Below are 17,995 nucleotides of genomic sequence, written 5' to 3'. Positions count from 1 at the left end.
TCAGGTTTAAGTTTGACCTAAGGCTTTTGTCTAGAAGGTCAGCTGGACCACCATCCCTGCTATTACCTCCAGATTATTAAGGAGCTCTTCTGAAATATTTTTGTGGAAAGTTACAGCCTGAACTGGCCTATTTCTTTGTGGGAATTTAGGGCACAGGAAAATATCACAGATGCCACAGTAGAACTGTGCTGTGTCAAACCACAAGCAATACCTTCATACAAAGGTGACTGGGATATGTTCTCTAAAATTCTATGTAATTTGATGGGTGGCATTCTTTCCTTTTTCCATTACAGAGAGTTGAGATTACTGAGAATACTTTTTTTTTTAAATGAATCTGAAAGGTGTGTTGGTTGCATAAGTTTTTTCCTTCCTTATCTTAAATCATCATGAGACTGATGAGCTTGTGACTTGTTTTTAGAATAATTTAAAAAAAAATATCCCTGATGATGATGGGTGATTTATAAAATGATGCATTTAAATGTAAAGTTGCATTTACTGTAACGTTTTACTTAGGATAAAATTTATTTTAAGTTTTATTAAATGTATTTAAACATAAAATGCATTTAAATGTAAACTTTTATTATTTTAATGCTTTAATTTTCTTATACCTCTAGTTTGTGTCTTTTGAAACATCTATAGTGTATTTGCATATTGTTTGGAGAAAAAAAACCCATATGTGCCATAAGTAGAGCTTTACTATTTGGGCTAACCATTCATTTTTAGGAAAACAATGTAAGGTTATCAGTCACTTAAGAGTCCAGTTTCCACATTAATAAAGGAAAAGGAAGAGGAAGCAAAATTAATAATAGAAAGATACAGTTTTTTTTAAAAAAGATTTTATTTATTTATTCGACAGAGAGAGAGACAGCCAGTGAGAGAGGGAACACAAGCAGGGGGAGTGGGAGAGGAAGAAGCAGGCTTCAAGCAGAGGAGCCTGATGCGGGGCTCAATCCCGAAATGCCAGGATCACACCCTGAGCTGAAGGCAGACGTGTAATGACTGAGCCACTCAGGCGCCCCAGTAGAAAGATACAGTTAATGATTAAGTGAATTTTGGTTACAACCCAGCAAAGGCATAAGCTAAACCAGTTAAAGAATAATTCTAAAGAATAATTTTTTTTTTTCTAAACAGGCCTTGTAGGTAATTATACTTGCTGAATCATTTATCATGTTATACATTTCCCCATATTAACTATAAAACATTTCACGAGGTTCATTTCACGATTGATTTGTTGCTGTTAATAAAAAATGCTTGAGCCTTCCCCTGTTGAAAGAATTCAGTGACTATTTGCTTGAGGAAACTCTCAGCACCTGTTCTTTGTTGAGTGAAAAACAGGACAATGAAGCCAATTGAGAACATTTTTCTTGTCAGTTCAGTGACCACTAGTGAGAGTGAACGAACACCTATGCTCTCATGCGGCACCTCTTAGTGGCCTCTCCTGAGAATGATAAACAGAGGTGTGGGGTTTTTTCCTCTCAATCTGGCTTGTTCTGAGACTATACTCTTGAATTTACAGGCTAATATAAGGGTGAAGAAGGGACTCTGCAATCATATCCAAAGTTGAACATGGTTATACATCATGTTTAAGACATGCCCTATGTTCTCTGTCTTGCCTGTGTGCCAAAGGCAATAAATATCCTTTCCCCACTTTGGCTGCTGCCTGCCTTGTATAAAATTCTCTGCTTCTTTGGAAAGCCTGTTTTCTGGCTCCATGCTTTAGTGAGAGCTTGAGAAAAGTCTTTGCTTTTAAGAACTCTCCTGGTGGTTTAAGTCAACCTTGAGAGAGGGAGGCCTTGTTCTTCTTACTGTCTTCACATCTTCCTCTCTAGCTTCCCCATAAAGATTAGGGGTTATCTCAGAAGTTTCAAACTTGTATAGTGACCTGCACTCTATCTCTGAGTTTATAGATTTGTTGTAGGTCATTTGCAAAATTGATATGCTGCTTGTCGATATTTGTGTTTCATTTTTAGTAAAATTTTTCAGACTATTATTCATCCAACAAATACTTATTGAGCATCTGTTACATGCTAGGCATTGTATATTAATGCTAGGATGAGCATGCATAGGGTATGACTTATATATGATTTCTTTGTATCCAGAAGGAACACCATCAAGTATATTTTACAAATTTAATTAGCTTAAGATTTTGACAGTAAATTCGAAATACTAACCCATCATTATAGCTATGTCAAATTAACATGTAGAAATGAAAGCAAACTCCTTAGCCATGATCCCTATAGCTTTTCTTAGTCTGCACTAGAACTTCCCCCAGGTGTGGAAGAGCAGAAAGGGAAAAGTAATGGCAAAGGTGAAATTTATCTTGAAAGCCTGCTGCTTGCATCTGCTATTGTTTCACTCGTGGGTAGTTTGTAAATCGTATTAAGTTGAGGAGTTCATAAAGCTAGGAGGTTCCTGAGCTTCTCATGAACTTCTACTTGAACACAGAGAAACTGAAAATAAGTGCTATATTATGATTATATTAATTCCAATAAAGAAACACTGATTATTTTGAACAACCAACACAATATACCTCTATGTGAATTTTCATACATGCTGATGTTCATTTTAAGGGATAATATACACATATATATACAAAGCATGTACACATATATTCTCATGAGTTCTCACTGATGGCTCACCGTAACTGAACTTTCCTCAATTAGGGATGTCAAACTCTATTAAATTATGGATCTAGAAAATAGATGCCTCTGTCTCAGTCCTTATTCAAGTAAGATTTAATTGTTTTATTTCTTTGCTTATGATATTTATAACTTCAGGTATAACAGCAGTCGAAAATAATAGAAGACGTTCTGAAAATATGATGGGTTTTCCCAAAAGGGTGCTTGCCTGCCTGCCTGCCTGCCTTCCTTCCTTCCTTCCTTCCTCCCTTCCTCCCTTCCTCCCTTCCTTTTCATTTTGGGAAGATAGAAATGAGATGACTTGTAAAGACCAGAGAATGAGGTTATTTAACAAAGCTAAGAGAAGAAAAGGCCAATTTGTGACTCTGAATTTCTGCAATTTCTGCATAAGGATATGGCAGATGGCACAGTGGAGAAGCAGCTGATAGGAATAGGCGGAAAGGAGAGAAGTCACAGTGTTGTAAGCCCAAGTTGGAATATCTTATCATTGCTAGCCTAGACGAAACTCAGGACCTTGTCATTGCTCATGGTAACAGGCTGTGGATAGTAAAAGGCATCTTCCTCTTTATAATCAGTGATGGTTTCCTACTTAAATAAAATTGTAATATAACAATGCAATTTAGCGTCTAGGTTAAATGTGCCTTTAAAAGCTTTATAACTGGAGGCACCTGCGTGGTTCAGTTGGTTAAGCAACTGACTCTTGGTTTTGGCTCAGGTCATGATCTCAGGGTCGTGAACTGAGCCCCGTATCGGGCTCCGCGCTGAGGGCAGAGTCCGCTTGAGATCTCTCTCTCCCCTTCCTCCTTCCCCACCCCTGCTCATGTGAGTGCTCTTTCTCTCTAAAATAAATAAAATGTATAAAATCTCTATAATAGTAATAATATGAAAAAGGGTGGTACTAAGATATTAGTGAATTAAAAACTTATATGCATTTATCCAGCTAATTAAGATATGTTTAAATATGTTTATGTTTATGGAGCATGTTTTATTGCAAATAGAGCTTATTTATAACATTTTATAAATGTTAAAAACTATCAAGATTTTAGAAAAAAATAGTATTTAGAATGTACAGCATTATGCTACTTAATTAAGCATATATGAGATATTGAGATCATGTTGTTTCTCAAAGAACTGTATTTAATGCAAGAGTGAAACTGGTGAATGTTTAAACATTTGCAAAAGAAAGTAGTGCTGTAAGTAATTCAGAGAAAAGTGTCAGATACTACAAGGTAGAATTCCATGAGGAATTACTGGTTAAAGCACCATTCTGGCTCTGACTGAAGAAAACAATTTGTAGTTTTTAAACCTTGGTAAAAAGAAAAAAAAATCAAGATATTCCATATTTAGTAAACTTTACTTGGAATATTAAAGGTTCCCAAGATTTGTAAAATTTAATGAAGATTTTAAGTCAGATGGACTATATACAATATGAAATTTAAAAAATCCTTGTATAATACATGTACTCCCGTCACACAGTTATAAAAAGATTCTTAAAGTAGATTTAAGAATGCTAAAAGTAATATAACTGGCAAGAAGGTGGCTAAATACATTCATTGTATAGATTTGAAGTCAAGTAAGCATGTATGTTTCCTGTGCTACTAGGCATATTTATACAACTGTTAGCATGGACAGTTTATTCCATTTTTTGTTAGCAATTTCGTCTCCATACTGAATGTGATTGTTCTGTTATTTGTTATTGCTTTATTCTCTTCCCAATAGTAGAAAGAGCTATAGACTTGTACTTGGTAGCTTTTCGGCTATCTCATCTTAAAAATGTAGTGTAAATTGACCACAGATGACTCTAGGGATATATTACTCTAAAGGGAATTTGGTCTGAAAAACACTTTTCTTTTTCAAAATTCAGGGAAAGTTGCAAGAGAAAGGGAGAAGCTATGGTGAGCCATCTTGCCTTTAAATCTCTTCTAGATCACTCCTGCCTGGCTCAGACCCTCACCACCTCTCAGTTAAACCACTGCAGTCGCCTCCCTCCTGGGCTCTGCCTCAGCTCTCTCCCCACTTGAATCCATGAGACACTGAAGTCAGAGTGAATTTTCTAAAATATATTGGACATATCTTCTTCCTGCTTACATGCATCCAATGGGTTTTCCCCTCGAGTCCAAATTTCTTACTATAATAGCCAAGTCACATTATAGTCTTGCCAGCCTTATTTCCTGTCCCTATGAGTCTGAAATTAGTTAATCCCGAACAAGCCATATCCCTCCATGCATTTCCTTCTGACTGGAAAGTTCTGTGCTTCCTAATTCCAGTCTTTGGGTAAATGACATGCATTTTGCAGTGTCACTGACTCCATCATGAGGGCCTTTCTGGACATTTTCACACTCAGCAAAAGTAATGCTCCATTTTTTGTTTTTTTGGTCCCTAGAGGTCTTTTGACTGAGAAATTCTCAAGAGTAGGATTATTTTCTTCTTACCAGTCCTTTGGTGTGCTGTATGAAACTACTAGGTGATCAGTAAATATTGGTTGACAAATGATTAAATTCTGCTTAGTGTTTTGGTTTATTGATTCATTATATATTCTTTTATTTGCATATAGTTTATCTATTTGTTACTGGTTAAATGTGTATTAGTAATCTAAGTTATTGTGTCATTAAGGAAACAAGGCGAAATGCATTAAGATGCAACAGTCTATACTAAATTATATTTTACTTAAAAAAACTTCTTTATAACTATGACAAAGATAATGTTCTAATATAAATTTTATTTTAATAATTCAGATATAGTCAATTCTTTCTAAAATCTATATTAATTTCTAGATCTAAGCACATGTATTTTGGATAATTAACATTCAGAAACACTTAGGACCATGTTTTTATGAAATTTGAGAAGTGTTTCATGTCATACTCACCTATAAGATTGCTTAATAATATAATTTGTTGATGATGTTGATTGAGTAAATGAAATATGAGTGGCAGCATAGTACGGTGGTCAAGCAAACTGACTTTAGAAACAAACTAGGTTTAAATATTGAGTTTAATTATTACTGGGATAATTTTGAGAAGTCACTGTGCCTCAATTTCTTTTTCTTTTAAATGGAGATAATAGTGGTAGTCTTCCTCAGGAGATTGTTTTGTGAATTAAATGAGTTATTTCATGTAAAAGTGCCTGGGCAGTAAGGCATTTTATCTTATAGTTAATGCTTACTGATTTTGCAGTAAAGTCAGTAAGTGTTAACTATTATTATTATTCATAAATTACTTAGTTTTCTTCCTCCATGCTCTGTGAAACCTCACTTATTCAATTATTTGTGTAGTGTTCTTTATCCTTTTGTTGGAGTATTTTCTAGTTCAAATTGCAACTTTGGCTGGAAGCTCAGAAATACAGAAGAAGGTTGAATTAAAATTACAATGAAGGGAGAATTAGAAATTAGAAATTAAATTGAACTTCCTATTTCCTTTGTATAAAAGTCCATGTCCAAAACAGTATGCAATTTAGAAGTCAATATGCACCAAGCGCCATGGCCAAAGTATGAAAGCCTGTACAGAATATAAACTAAAAAATCATCTTAAAATGGACAAGTCTTTTTATGAAGTACAAATTTTGTAAAGGCTGTGTGTGTGTGTGTGTGTGTGTGTGTGTGTGTGTTGTGTTTATTTTAGAGGGTGCTCAGAGGTGAGGGAATTTACAGACAAGGGTTCCTGAAAAGGGGACTAAGAAGTGGGGAAAAACAAGTTGATTAATGATGCTATTTATGATAGAATTTTTATGATAGATTTTATGGATAGTGTGAGTTTTTTATGTTTCTATCCATAATAATTAATTTGATGATTTGAGCAAAATGAACAGAAGATAATTCCTTAGAAAAAGGAGAGATGAGTCTGAATAAATGACACTATTAATATCTTCCCAGCTCTGATCGTACCTCTGCCTAAATGTTGCCTTTTTTTCCCCAGACACTTCCTTCTAGTGACTGTCAGAAGTTGAGTCCATAAACTAAATATTATGGAAGTGACATAGTGTAAGGGATCTGAAAAAAAACGACTGCTGGGATTCAAATCTAGATGCTGCCATTTACAAGTTTCATGATTTTGGCATTTTTACTACATTAAATCTGTTTTCTATGTAAAATGGGGATAATAATAGTACATAAGAGATAGTGTGTGGACTGAGATAATAAACGTATGGGTTTAGTGTCTAGCGCACAATAAGCAGTCAACCAACATTGGTTATCATCTTTATATTTTGTCAGTTCTGCTGTTAAACTAGCTTCTATAATGCCTAATATGGCCCTTTTCTTCGATGCTGATACTGCTTCTCTAAAACCTTTTAGGAACTTTCCACCTAAAACAAAGAGAAGCTGCACAGTATTTTCAAGTTTACCATTTAGAATGGGTCAGTAACAGACTAAGTATTAGTTCAATCCTAAATTTCAATGATGGCAAAGAAATATCCCTGCAATAAGTGATATCGAGTAATGAATTTTTTAGAAGGGAGTTGTTTCTCTTTAGATTAAGATAGGCATTGTTTTCATGCAGACTTTTTCAGGGTATATTTTGTTTGGTCATTCAAGACTCTTAATAATCCCAAAATCAACTAATGAGTTTGCTCATATTAAACAATATAGTATTGACCATAATAGTAATACTTTTTGATAATTCTATTATTATATGGCATCTTCCTGCCAGGCACTGATGTCACAAGGATTATGGCAGAGAACTCTGTCTATCATTAGTAGAATTCTTTCCAAATTATGTTATCATCTCTCTGGGACTTTCAAGTTTTGTTTCAACTGTTGTAGGAGAGGTTGTGATTGTAAAATCTGGTAGGCCTGGCTTAAACTCGTTCTGACACTTGCTTGTTGTATGATCTTTGACAAGTTAGTTCTCCAAAATGCTCAACACGTTTTGGTGAGGTGTAAACGTGATTACATATATAAAACACTTGGCCCAATGTCTGGCACAGAGTTGGCAAACACTATTTCTAATTTATTTCAGATTTGTAAGTTGCCTGGTGTGCCCTGAATTTATAACAGAAATGAAATGTGAGACCACATTGGGAGGTTTAGAGATTACACAGAGCTTGCTCCTGAGGGACCATAAAGAAGACAGCAGGGAGAAAGTTTACCTTTTATTACCGGCATTTTCTGTCGATCCTGTGTGGTGGAATTCTGCTACATCTCCTGCTATGATAAATGCCGTTTCTCAAAATGAACTTTTTTTTTTCCTTCGAGATCTGGAGAGTAATATTTTTTTCTTTCCTGGCCTAAATATTTCCAATTTGGAATGACCTTGGTGAGCATCTAAGCTACAATTATTGACTTTAAATTGTCCAATAAAGAGAACTGGGGCTTCTCTGGGCCCAAGGGTGAGTTGGTAATAAGATGCTGTGATAGCATAGGGGGTAATCTTTATCTGATACAAGCCCTCTGAAACAAATAGCAGCTTTTGCTATTGACATTCCTATGAAAAAGTGTGGACTTGAACTTGAATTCTGCCATGGCAGTGCCTCCCAATACTGATTCTTCTTCTTTTTTAACTTAAGTAGAAGGCTTTTAGACTTCTGTATAGGCAACATTCAGGTTGGTTTGCCTCCCCCTGGCCAATTACTTAGGTTAGAATTCATAACTTCACATCTCTTTTTTTTTGTGCTGCTTTATCCTCTGAGTTCCATAAATAGAATCTCTGCAGAATGTGTGCTAGAATTCTCTGCAGAATGTGACTAGATTATGTTCTAAAATATTTCACATGTAAGGGATGCAGTCTCCTGAGAAGTGAGAAGCTGATGTAGAAAAGAAATTTCAAGGACAAACACGCAGATTTTTCAGATCTGTAAACAAAATTGTCAGAAGCTGTTCCTTAAATGGTTTCTCATGACTCAAAACATGCTATAGTGCTGTTTAAATATGTGCATTAATTTGGGCCATAGTTTAGTTATTATAGATCAAGACAGATGATTTTATGGAATTATGAACACTTGATTTACGATAGTATTTTAAATTTATCTGATAATTCTTTACAGAGCTCCATTTTAAAAGGAGGCATATTATAAATGAGAGCAGCGCATACTTGTCTTAGAGTTACAAAACAGGTTTGCAATTCATATATGATGTTTAGTAAATCTACCCATACAGACTCCTTATTATCCAAAACGAAGTCACTGATGCCATTCTTTCTGGCAATAAATGTAGATATTCTATTTGATTTGGCATTAGATTATTTGGGAACCTGGAATAGACATAAACGTCACTCCTGAAAATGTGAACCAAGTTAAGTCACTGCAGGTTCTCATTTAAGGTTTGAAAATATAATAGACTGCCATTGGAATTACCTTCTAACATGCAAGGTGTAGAGAAACCTTACCTATTTGGTCTCATAATTTCTGAACTATGGATTGGGAGATCCTTTTTTGAATTAAAGACTATGTTAATTGGCATAACATATGATATCTAGTCTGACACGCATTTTACAGATGTGAAAACCACAGATTTGACGGGTTAACTGATTTGTCCAAGGTCATGCAGCCACTTGGTAACAGAGCTAGACTCTTCCTCGATTTGCTTAATCATTACTTTAAAAAGTCTCCTCTAAAGAGACAAATTTTCAGAAAATCTGAGTCTGCAGCAGAGACTAAGAAGGGCTTGGGTATAGGTAGTATATTTTGGAGGTCATTCCAAAGGACAGGAGTGAGGGAGAGGGAGAATAAGATAGGGAACAGTTAAAAATAGAACTACCCTATGATCCAGCAATTGCACTACTGGGTATTTACCCCAAAGATACAGATGTAGTGAAGAGAGAAGGGTCATATGCACCCCAATGTTCATAGCAGCATTGTCCACAATAGCTAAATCGTGGAAGGAGCTGAGATGCCCTTCAACAGATGATTGGATTAAGAAGTTGTGGTCCATATATACAATGGAATATTACTCAGCTATCAAAAAGAACGATTTCTCAACATTTGCTGCAACATGGACGGCACTGGAGGAGATAATGCTAAGTGAAATAAGTCAAGCAGAGAAAGACAATTACCATATGGTTTCTCTCATCTATGGAACATAAGAACTAGGAAGATCGGTAGGAGAAGAAAGGGATAAAGAAAAGGGGGGTAATCAGAAGGGGGAATGAAGCATGAGAGACTATGGACTCTGAGAAACAAACTGAGGGCTTCAGAGGGGAGGAGGGTGGGGAAATGGGATAGGCCAGTGATGGGTATTAAGGAGGGCACGTATTGCGTGGTGCACTGGGTGTTATACGCAACTAATGAATCATGGAACTTTACATCAAAAACCAGGGATGTACTGTATGGTGACTAACATAATATAATAAAAAAACATTAAAAAAACAAGAAGATGTGGTCCATATATACAATGGAATATTACTCAGCCATCAGAAAGAACGATTACCCAACATTTGCAGCAACATGGACAGGACTGGAGGAGATTATGCTAAGTGAAATAAGTCAAGCAGAGAAAGACAATTACCATATGGTTTCACTCATTTATGGAACATAAGAAATAGCAGGAAGATCGGTAGGAGAAGGAAGGGAAGAATGAAGGGGGGGTAAACAGAAGGGGGAATGCACTACGAGAGACTGTGGACTCTGGGAAACAAACTGAGGGCTTCAGAGGGGAGGGGGGTGGGGGATTGGGATAGGCTGGTGATGGGTATTAAGGAGGGCACATATTGCATGGAGCACTGGGTGTTATGCGCAAACAATGAATCATGAAACACTATGTCAAAAACTAAGGATTTACTGTATGGTGACTAACATAACATAATAAAAAATTATTATTAAAAAAAAAAAGATAGGGAACAAAGTCTCTGCCACGGGCAGCTGGGACTCATTTGTTTAAGACCTGAGAGGCAAACATGAGATATCTCAGGGATGTTTGCTCAAAGACCTGAGACAGAAGCAGCATTTGGGAACAATGGCTGCTGTCCCTTGTTGGTTGAAGGTTGCCCCTGAGGATATTAACTCCTCCAGCACTTTCAGGCTGAGGTTGCTCAGAGGCCCAGCAGTCTTTCTTGGAGTTAGAGAAGGCCTGGAGTTAGAGAAGAAAGAGTTATGGTGCCTGCTTGAGTTGGAATGCTGCAATACTGAGTTGTGTCTGAGCTTATTTGGAGCTGTCCATGGCAGCTGTGTTGAAAAAAATCAGAGATGAGTAGAGGGAATGTTGTACAGGGCACCATTGGGTCGGCTGTAGCTGGATTGGAGTTTCTTATAATAGTGTGTTGTTGCAGGGCTTCAAATTTTTACCATGGGATGATTTAGAGCTTTCTATCCTATAGTAGAAGTATTTATTCTGGTTATTTTACATGAATTTCCAAAAATGGCATGTGCCTTTATTCTTGCCAGGATGAGGAGTGTTTTAAGTCTCTTTAAGTCCTCAAAATTCATGTCTACCTGGAAGCCGTGGATGTAACTTTATTTGGAAATAGTGTCTTTGCAGATGTAATCAAGTTAAGATGAGATTGTACTGGATTGGGGGGGTGTTCTTACAAGAAGAAGAAAATTTGGACACAAAGACACAAACACATAGGGAAGAAGGCTATGGAAAGACAGGGGCAGAGATTGAAGTAATGCATCGATAAATCAAGGAATGCCGAGGATTGCCAGCAAGCATTAGAAACTAGAGGAGGCAAGGAAGGATCCTGCCCTAGAGCCTTCAGAGATAGCATGGTCTCGCCAACACCTTGATTTATGACTCATAGCCTCCAGAACTCTGAGAGAATAAATTTCTGTTGTTTTAAACCAAGCTTGTGGTACTTTATGGCAGCCCTAGGAAACTAATACAGATGCTAAGATAGTGTGGCAAATACTTTTCAGGATTATTTATAGTATCCATATCCATCCTGGGAGAGCTATGAGGGCAATCAGTCAATACTATTTCTTGAGTACTAAGCAACTGCTCAGTAATATTTTAGAATGCTAAGAGGGTACAAAGGAAGAAGACAGAGTTTTAACTCTCAAGGAATTTATTGATGATTTGTGGAGATAAAACAAACACTACAAAACAGAAAGCATAACTAATAGATAATACCATACTGACTAGATTTCAAAGAAGGAAGGTTTTATTGTGGGTTTTAAAGGAAGCCTTTTTAGAAAAAAGAACATTTGAATTCAGCCTAGGGTGGTGGCAGGACTTGCAAAGGAGAGCTCAGGAGTGGATGGTGGCCATCTTCTAGGGAGAGGAAAGAAGATAAACAAAAGCACAAAGGTGAGAAAGAGCCTCATGGGCCTGAAGGCTGATCTCATTGGAGTGGAGGTGAGAAAATTGGGACCAGAGGAGAGAGACTAAGATGGAAGAGGAAGAGTGAGACAGCCCAGATTGATAGCAGTGCTCCAGAAAACTTGTGATGACACATGATTTTGGAATACAGCTTTATCAGATGATGCAACATGCTGTGTGGTAGTGGTGGACACTCCTCTTGGGGAGAAAAACCTGTTTTGAGTTTGCCAATAACCCACTGTTTCATGACTTTGAGTAGGGTAAAGCTCCTGTTAGCTCTCACATTGGATTCAGAGTTCAGAGTGCTCAGCATTACACCATGGAACCCCCTAGATCGGAGCTTGAAAACTGATTTAGTTTTTGGTAGGATCCATGTATAGTAAGGTTGTACATTGTTTAAACATTTTAAATATTAATTAGTAACTGTTTAAAATTCATAGCCTTACCTACTTGTATAAAATGATAAAATCTGAAGCATCAGGTGGGCATTTCTACCATGGCAACAACCAGCTATAGTTATTGCCATTTAGATGGCTTCTGTGTTGTCCAGGTTGCCCAGAACCAACTCAGCTCCCTCATGCATCTCTGACACCTGTTTAGCCCCTGTGGGCATTTGAATTTGCAAGGCCTGGACTAAATGTCTCTGTCTGCTGTTACTGCTTTCTGTGTTGATGACTATTTTCTTAACTGTGGTGAAAATAACATTACTTAGCTTTTGGCCAATTCTGAGTAATTGCAAATTCATTTGTACTTTAAAATTGTAAAATTGTAACATGTTTCTCTTTAACTTGTACTTTTTTAGTCTCTCTCTGTGTGTGTATGAGGGAGAGAGAAGAGATAGAGAAAGGGAGGAGGTAGACACCCACAGATCATATCTTATTAAATTTACTGTGAAATTTCAGTGGAAAAAGATGGTTCTTATGTAGATATCATTAGTCATATGATCTGCTATGAATGGCCAGCAATCCCTGTACCAACAGATGAAAGATTACTCCAAACTTTGCTGTGAAAGAGAGAAGAAGGCAAGGGGGTCAACGCTCAGAGACGAACGCCCTTTGCCCTTCTTTGCTCCCACCTTTATTGGTCCTTTAGGATAATCTCAAGCATGTGATGTGTGACAAGGGGTCTTACTGGAACTAGGAGGATCTGTTTATGGGAAAGATGTGATATGCTAAATCTAGGTGCTCTAGGAGTTTTGCTAAACATAGCCTAAGGGTCAATGCGTACATCTCTTAGATCACAGGGCGGCTGTTTGGGCTAAGAAAGCTTCCAAGAGGGCAACTCCCTACGGCATTCCCAGGGCAGAGTGGTCAGCCAGCCTCAGCATTCCAAAGGCCTATGCCCTTCTCCAAAACCTTCCCTGCCTCCAGCGGCCTCCGTGTTACATTTTAGCAAGCCAGGTATTATGGATGATTTCATGCTCTACATTACCCCCAACAATGACCAATTCAGATTTATATTTATATGTCAGTATTCTCTCTCTTTTTAGTAATAAGTTGGTTTCCAGTTGTTTCATCAGTTTTAATTTAGAATAGAGAAACATATACTAATACCAGGTTTCATCTCATTGCAAAAATATTTTCATATGTGAATGTTACTTTTGGTACATGCAGTAAGTATGTAAGGATCAGATATGCCATATGTTTCTTTTTGTTCTCTCTCTTTTCCTTTGGTGTGTCATATAGTGTTGGTTTTATGTAATTTGTGTTGCTTCTGGAAAAGTGAAATCAACTCTAGATAGGGAGTAGTACTAGTCTTTGTCTACAAAAGCATTTTTTAATTAAGCTTTTCACTTTAATTCTAGTATAGTTAACATGCAGTGTTCTGTTAGTTTCAGGTGTACTGTATAGTGATTCAGCAATTATACACATTACTCTGCTCATCATGAAAAGTGTACTCTTTAATCCCCATCACCTATTTCACCCATTCCCTCACCCACCTCCCCTCTGGAAACCATCAATTTGTTCTGTGTAGTTAAGAGTCTGTTTCTTGATTTCTCTCTCTCTCTCTCTCTTTAATATGTTCATTTGTTTTGTTTCTTAAATTCCACATATGAGTGAAATCATATGGTATTTGTCTTTCTCTGACTGACTTATCTCACTTACTATTATACTCTCTAGCAACATCAATGTTGTTGCAAATGGCAAGACTAGACTTCCAATACTTCCAGTACTTCGATGAATAAAAGTGGTGAGTGTGGACATCCTTGTCATGTTCCTGAAATTAGGGGAAAGTTTCAGCTTTTCCCCATTGGGTATGATGTTCACTGTGGGGTTTTCACATATCATACCTCCATGTTTATTGCATCATTTTTATCAATAGCCAGATTATGGAAGCAGCCCAAGTGTCCATCAGTAGATGAATGGATAAAGATGTGGTATACAATGGAATATTATTCAGCTGTAAAAAAGAATGAGATCATGCCGTTTGCAACAGCATGGATGTAGCTAGAGAGTATCAATCTCATTAAAATGAGAAGACATGAACAGACATTGCTCCAAAGAAGACATACAAATGGCCAACAGACACATGAAAAGATGCTCAACATCACTCATCAGGGAAATGCAAATCTAAATTACAGTGAGATATCACCTCACACCTGTCAGAATGGCTAATATCACAGACACAAGAAACCAGTGTTGTTGAGGACATGGAGAAATAGAAACCCTAATGCACTGTTGGTGGAAATGCAAACTGCTGCAGCCACTGTGGAAAAGAGTATGGAGGTTCCTCAAAAAGTTAAAAATAGAACTACCCTGCAATCCAGTAATCACATTACTGAGTATTTACTCAAAAATACAAAGAACTAATTCAAAGGAATGCATGTACTCCTATGTTTATAGCAGCATTATTTACAATAGGCAAATTATGGAAGCTGCTCAAGTGTCCATCAATAGATGAATGGATAATGAAGATGTGGTTTATATATTGTTTCTTTTTATTGTCTCATTGTTGTGGCTAGGACTTTCAGTACCATGTTGAATAAAAGTGGTGAGCTTGGACATCCCCATTTTGTTCCTGATCTTAGGCGGAAAGCTCTCAGTTTCCCCCCACTGAGTGTGATATTCTGTGTGGGTTTTTCACATGAGGCCTTTGTTATATTGAGGTGTGTTCCCTCTAAGCCTAATTTGTTGAGGGCTTTTATCATGAGTGGGTGTTGTACTTTGTCAAATACTTTTTCTTCATCTATAGAAATGACCATATGGTTCTTATCCTTTCTTATTGATGTGATGTATTGTGTTGATTGATTTGTGAATATTGAACCACCTTTGCATCCTGGGTATAAATCCCACTTGATCGTAATGAATGATTTTTCTTTTAATGGTATTGTTGGATTCTGTTTGCTAGTATTTCGTTGAGCTTTTTTGCATCTATGTTCATCAGCGATATTGGCTTACAGTTCTTTTTTTTTTGTTTGTTTATGGTGTCTTTTTCTGCTTTTGGTATCAGGGTGATGCTGGCCCCGTAGAATGAATTTGGAAGTTCTCCTTCCTCTTCTATTTTTTTTTTTTTGGAATAGTTTGATAATACCTGGAATAGGTATTATCTCTTCTTTAAATGTTGGGGAGAAATAACCTGTGAAGACATCTGGTCCTGGACTTTATTATTAGGAGACTTTTTTATTACTGATTCAATTTCATTGCTGGTAATCAGTCTGTTTAAATTTTCTGTTTCTTCCTGCTTCAATTTTCGTAGGTTATGTTTTTCTAGGAATTTATCCATTTCTTCTAGGTTGTCCAATTTGTTGACATATAATTTTTCATAATATTTTCTTACAATTGTTTGTATTTCTGTTGTGTTGGTTGTTATTTCTCCTCTTTCATTTGTGATTTTGTTTGAGCCCTCTCTCTCTCCCTCTTTTTTTTTGAATGAATCTGGCTAGAGGTTTATCCATTTTGTTTACCTTTTCAAAGAACCAGCTCCTGATTTCATTGATATATTTTTTTAGTTTCTATATTATTTATTTCTGCTCTAATCTTTATTATTTCTTTCCTTCTGATGGTGTTGGGTTTTATTTTTTTATTTTTTTATTTTTTTATTTATTTATTTTTTTAGCTTCTTTAGGTGCAAGGTTCGGTTGTTTATTTGAGATTTTCCTTCCTTCTTGAGATAGGCCTACATTTCTATAAACTTCCCTCTTAGAACCGCCTTTGCTGCATCCCAAAGATTTTGGACCATTGTGTTTTCATTTGTTTCCATGTCATTTTTTATTTCTTCTTTGATTTCTTGGTTGACCCTTTCATTATTTGCTAGCATGTTATTTAGCCTCCATGTATTTGTGGTCTGTCCAGATTTTTTCTTTTCGTTGTTTATAGTGTTTATAGTGTTATGGTCAGAGAAAATGCATGGTATGACTTCTGTCTTTTTGAATTTGTTGAGGCTTGTTTTGTGGCCTACTGTGTGATCTATTCTGGAGAATGATGCATGTGCATTTGAAAAGAATGTATATTCTGCTGTTTTAGGATGAAATATTCTTTTTATTTCTGTTAAATCCATCTGGTCCAGTGTGTCATTCATAGCCACTGTTTCTTTGATGTTGGTAGGGTTTGTGATGGTCTTTTGGTGGTGGGAGCCCCCAACCCCAGGACTGAGGCAAGTGTGACTAGGAAGGGTGATCCATCTAAGCGCAGGAGTTGGGGGGCGGTGAGAGGGGTTAGAAGGGTGAGGGGATGCGGGACATGATATAAGCAAGTTAGGTAGTGAGTGTCAGCAGCACCACACTGATTCCCAAAGGTGGCTGTGTGTTTATGCTGGAGGGTGGGGGAGGGAAGTGGCATGTACCAGCTCCTTTGTTTCTGGAGAGGTTTTCCTGTCCTCTTTGGACTACCTCTGAGATGAGTAAATAACTCTCCTTTGCATATTCTCCCTTATCTTTCAAAATGCTGCTTCCACACTGTATCTCCGCTGGCTGTTTGTTGTATTGTCTTTTTAAAGTTTTGATCTCAGCTTCCTAATGCCCTCTGGGCTTTCCCAGAGCAGAGTCACTAACTTCTAAAATACCAGGCTTTAAGTCCCACTGGTTTTAAGAACTCATGAGATTTAGCCCCTCTAGCTTCCGAAGCCAAATATTCTGGGGGATTTGTTTTCCCAGTGCAGGATGCAGGGTCCCTGGTGTGATAATCTGTTTCTTGCCTTTCTCCACAATCTCAGCTCCCTCCCAACAGTGGATAGCCAATGTCCATTTTGCTCCCCAACCATGGCTACACCTTTCCTACCTTCTTCCATGTGGCTTCTTCTCTACCTTTATTGTTCTGTCAGTCTTTGGGTCATTTTCTGAGTTATTTACACTAATGTGAGTGTTATCTAGTTGTGTCCATTGGACGAGGCCAGCTTAGGGTTCTCCTATTCCATCATCTTCCCAGCCTCTCCCTATAGAAGCATTTCTTAGGAAGATATTACTCTAGCAATGGACTCTTTTTAACGAAAATTCATAGACAAGCCTCATTTAAGAATAGGTGTAGAGATTTACTTGCACTTTATTATTTTTTTTTTAAAGATTTTATTTATTTATGTAACAGAGAGACAGCCAGCGAGAGAGGGAACACAGCAGGCGAGTGAGAGGAAGAAGCAGGCTCCCAGAGGAGGAGCCCGATGTGGGACTCGATCCCGGAACGCCGGGATCACGCCCTGAGCCGAAGGCAGACGCTTTAACGACTGCGCTACCCAGGCGCCCCTACTTGCACTTTAGAACAGAGAAATCTTAAGTGTGCAACTTTTTACTGCTTTGGGGAAGAAATTAATATTTTGTTTTTCTGTATATTTCAGAAGTTATTAATTTTTTACGAGGTAAAAGTCTAGGTGATGAAATTTTAATACAATATACATTTGAGACTGACTTCTGTACATTTAATTTTTCTTGCTTGCCATGTCTTTCTCAACATCAGAAAATATTTAACTTTACCTAAGTTATACAATTATTCTTATTTACTATAGAAAGCAACTCTGTACATATACATAAATAAAATGAACGGACAAAAATTATTCTGGTACAACATACTTGGAAGGTATTTTGACAATATAGTATGTAGCAAGCACTCTAGAAATGCTTATGTTTTTGGGTTAGTAATTCCGCTTGTAGGATGCATTGGATGTGTGTAATCAAGAATGTAAAGATATTCATCAGTGTAATTTATAACAGCACAAATTACAAGCAGTTCATCTAGGAAGTAAA

At 37.0% G+C, this 17,995-nt stretch overlaps 1 protein-coding gene across 14 annotated transcripts in view; it reads left to right on the top strand.

Moving 5' to 3' along the window:
- MAPK10 (mitogen-activated protein kinase 10) overlaps window positions 1-17,995 on the top strand; it is a 531,796-nt gene that overhangs the window by 261,589 nt on the left and 252,212 nt on the right. For 2 of the 14 annotated variants that reach the window (XM_057309891.1, XM_057309897.1), the window contains exon 1: window positions 3,378-3,461. The exons of 10 other annotated variants lie outside the window; for them this stretch is intronic. The gene's annotated coding sequence lies outside the window, so the exon portion shown is untranslated. Of the gene's footprint in view, window positions 1-3,373; window positions 3,462-17,995 lie in introns of those variants that run through there. 2 more of the 14 variants (XM_057309898.1, XM_026509799.4) reach the window with 2 other exon arrangements.

Source organism: Ursus arctos, unplaced genomic scaffold, assembly GCF_023065955.2.
Source record: "Ursus arctos isolate Adak ecotype North America unplaced genomic scaffold, UrsArc2.0 scaffold_9, whole genome shotgun sequence".
NCBI classification, from domain to species: Eukaryota; Metazoa; Chordata; class Mammalia; order Carnivora; family Ursidae; genus Ursus; species Ursus arctos.
Note: the sequence above shows the minus strand (reverse complement) of the source record. Positions and strands in the feature narration are given on the sequence as shown.